General features: G+C 38.7%; 1 pseudogene; it reads left to right on the plus strand.

Moving 5' to 3' along the window:
- Positions 1-824: 824 nt before the first annotated feature.
- Positions 825-2,156, plus strand: LOC147463010 (uncharacterized; annotated as a pseudogene).
- Positions 2,157-4,060: the final 1,904 nt, after the last annotated feature.

The raw sequence follows: 4,060 nt of genomic DNA on the forward strand, positions 1-4,060 counted from the left end.
TCCCACGCCTAGATTTGGGCACCCTTGAGGAGAGAGAAGAGAGAGAAAGTGGCAAAAAGTCAAAAGTAGGTAGAAGAGGTGGCAAGTGGGCATGTGGGCTAGTGCCCAACTTTTCCTAAAGAGAAGGGAAGTTCACATGAGTAGGCCAAGGATCATTCAAAGCTCTGATACCAGTTGTTGGGCCTCGGCTAGGGTGGATGCTCATGTGAAGCATTCATAGTGAGTGTGTGTGAGTGTAAATGAGAATGTACACAATAGAGAAAGAGAATGCAACCTTCTATTATGCAAAAAATGAGAGATTAAGTTACATGCTTGAGAGCCTTCTCTTATATAGGCTTATGATGGAAGGCCTAGAATGTTCTAGGGATAGAGATTGTTCCCGCATGGTTTAGGTAAGAGTGAGTGTGAGCTTGTGTTTATACTCTTCACTTAGCTCTTTCTCATAACCCTTGAGCTTCCTCACAAACTCTCACAGCAAGAGGCCCGGTGCCTTCCTAGCAAGACCGCCTACTTCTTGACAACGCGAAAAAAGTAATCTCGGGTCAAAAAAGTAATCTCGGATGGGATGGCGGAAAAATATTTCTTTATATATTAAGAAAAAGAGAAGTATGTGCAATTATGAGGAATTTTGCAGATTCTCATTAAATATCATATCTTAAAAGTACGGATTCTTTTAAAGCTACATAATTTGAGTGCTTTTCATGAAAAAAGTAATCTCGGGTACAAAAGTAATCTCGGGTAAAGCATATGATATGATGGTTAGGACTTTATGTGAAGAAATCTCCATAACATTGGAAGCTATAAAGATGTGTGATAGAAGCGGAATGTTGGATCTAAAAAAATGGCGAAGACTTCAAGAGGCCCTTTGCTTGGATCAAGAAGAAGGTGGTTTGCATTATCTACGTCAAAAAGTGGAACCTAAGCTAAAGATTGCATGCATTGAGGACTGGGAAAGCATTGTGAAAGATGCTCATTGCAATGCCAACTTGGAAGCTCATAAAGGCATCACGACCACATTAGATGCGCTTCAGGCACATTGGTGTATTGATTCTCATCGCCATGGCATACCACTTGATTACATAAAAGATTTTGTTGATTCTTGTGGTTGCATTGTTCGAAAGCATCAATTACAAGAAATGTCTACTCAACAAAACAATTTTGATCTCAACAAGCCAGCAGTGACCATAACAAACATGCATAAGGATAATGTGGAAAACTATCTTGAAGGTCTTGCAATAGAACGCAAGGTAAGACTAGTTAAGGTGAGATCCTCAAAAAAGCACACCCCTGACAAGGTCAAAGTTGATTATGTGTGTCATCGAGGAGGTGTTTGTAGATGAAGTGGAAAGATAAAAAGATTGCAAACATCAAAAAAGTGTGGTTGTCCATTCAAGGTACAGCTAGAGTTCACACAAGGTAGCACTTATGTCCGCATTTTAGTCAACCCAATTCATGAGGGGCATATTCCAGGGTCAAGAAGTGATCTATATCATTTACCAGTTCATCCATTTGTTGTGAAAGGTTGCATCGATGACTTGTTTTTGACGTTGGAAGTTCTCCTCACGTTGCTCAAATGTCAATGCCCAAAGAAAAACTTCAAATGCAAAGGGCTTCCACACTTGATCGCGTGATCTATCGATTCTTTATGAATCCAAAAGAGATCCAGATGTTATCATATCAAGCTCGCATTCAAGGTGCTTTCCAAAACCACGTTCTTCTACTCATCCAACCATATGCAAGTTGACAAGTTATGACATCTCTCAAGTTTTATTGTAGATAGAGTCAATAACGATGATTGGACCACAATGTATAGTCTCTACAAAAAAAACAAAAGGTAATGTGTTCAGCTATGTGAGGTCTCTAAGTATATTGTGTGACTCTCACAATGTTTTATCTTGTAGGTGCTATATGTTCAACCTTATAATCCATCAGCAATTGATGCAAAAGATAGGACTTTCATTCTCATTATACAGGATGAGTGGATGCTTGAGATAGCCATGCGTTTTTCTCAAAACAATGCGTGGGCTATTGATATTACTTTCAAAACAAATGCTTTTGGTCTACCGTTGTTTGCAGATGTGCTACCAAATCAGCTTGGCGTGGGAATTCCAATATGGTTCATGCTATGTACTTCCAATGTGGGTGCTCAACATTAAGTAATTGCCATGGAGCAAACCATTCGGTTGGTTTTCTCTAGAATGGGTCATATTCGTCCTAGTGCTTTGGTTATTGATAAATCACAACAAGAATTGGAGGCTATATTAAAGGTAGTTGATGAAGATCCATGTTGTTGGGTATATGATGTGAATGAGACCCTTCATCAAATTAGTTGTCATGTCTTGCTATGCTGGTTCCACACCAAGAAAGCATGGGTCGAAAATCTTCTTCCTCAGGTATAATCTCATATTTGTCATTGCATATCATGTATCAACGTTTCATCTCTTCTTACTTGCTAATTTAGGTTCCAAAGGAGATGCAAAGTGACATTTACATGGAGATGTCAAATCTAAATAATAGCCCCACTGAAGGCGATTTTGTGGGAAGATACCAACTTTTCCTACAAAAATATTCAAGCCACCAAAATATAGTCCGATATGTCACAAATGGGTGGTGTGGAGAGAAATGTATGTGGAGGAAACGATGGCCAAAGTTTGGAAGATTATTCGCCCATGGTAATGTGGACACAACAAATTTGGTAGAGAGATTATGGAAATATGTCAAGTACACCCTTTTGGAAGCACGGATTAACCGTTCAATTGTAGAGTTGTTACATGTTCTTTTGGGAGACTCCAAAATCGGAAATCGTATGGGTGGAACCTTGATACAGTTCTTCAAACAAAAACAAGAAATAGGTATGTTTAAAACTTGTCCGTTGATTACTATTCATGAGGATGAATGTGACTAATATTATACATTGTTGTGGTAGCTGATGTCGGGATATTTGGGATTCAAGGATCATCAAAATCCCACACAACACGACTAAGAGAGGGTGAGAAAATCTTGCATCGATATACAAATGACCCTTCAATTCTCAAGATTGTAAATGAGATAACACTGCAATTTCAAATTCAGAGTACGAATACTCCAACACGATGGTACTATGTTAGCTTGCAAAGTAACTACTATGATTGTCCAGATTGGAGTTCAGAATGCAAACACTTATATGGTGTACGACTGATAGTTATGCGTCATGTACCCCACTTAAATGCTATTATTCCCATAGTAGACAATGCCCATGAAATGAAGGAAACCAACAATGAAGACAGTCGCAATGGTGAGTTGGTACAAGAGGAGGTGGTGTTCATGCTTGCTGGAGATATCTGCACAGTTCTTTCATCCATTCAAGAGGAGTGGTCCAAGAAGAGTTGAAAGGAAAAAGAGATTACTTTGCCAGGTATTGTGTGCCACAATTTGTAGAAAAGTAATCTTGGGTACGCGAGATTACTTCGCCAGGTATTTTGTGTCGTAATCTGTAAGAAAGTAATCTCGCGTACCCGAGATTACTTCGCCAGGTATTTTGTACTATAATTTGTAAAAAAGTAATCTCGGGTACCCCAGATTACTTCGCTAGGTATTTTGTGTCATAATCTGTAGAAAAGTAATCTCGGGTACCCGAGTTTACTTCGCCAGGAGTCTTGTGCCACAATCTGTAGAAAATTAATCTAGGATACCAGAGATTACTTCACCAGGGATTTTGTGTCACAATCTACTAAAAAGTAATCTCGGGTACGCGAGATTACTTCGCCAGGTATTTTGTGTTACAATTTGCAAAAAGGTAATCCCGGGTACCCGAGATTACTTTGTCAGGTATTGTATACTACAAGTTTCTGAAAAGTATTCTTCTAAACCCGAAATTACTTCGTCATGTAATTCATGGTGTATTTTTCTAAAAAAGTACTCAAAATTACCTTGCTAGGTACATCATATGGTTACACACAAAATACCTTGTAAACCATCTAAGTGATTACCAAGAGAGACTTCAATAAACTGACATAACATATCAAGGGATAATTCAATGACTTTTTACGATAGACAAGCGGAGATGAAAACAGACCGTTGT

Source organism: Adiantum capillus-veneris, chromosome 2 (genome assembly GCF_014529385.1).
Source record: "Adiantum capillus-veneris isolate H3 chromosome 2, ASM1452938v2, whole genome shotgun sequence".
NCBI lineage: Eukaryota > Viridiplantae > Streptophyta > Polypodiopsida > Polypodiales > Pteridaceae > Adiantum > Adiantum capillus-veneris.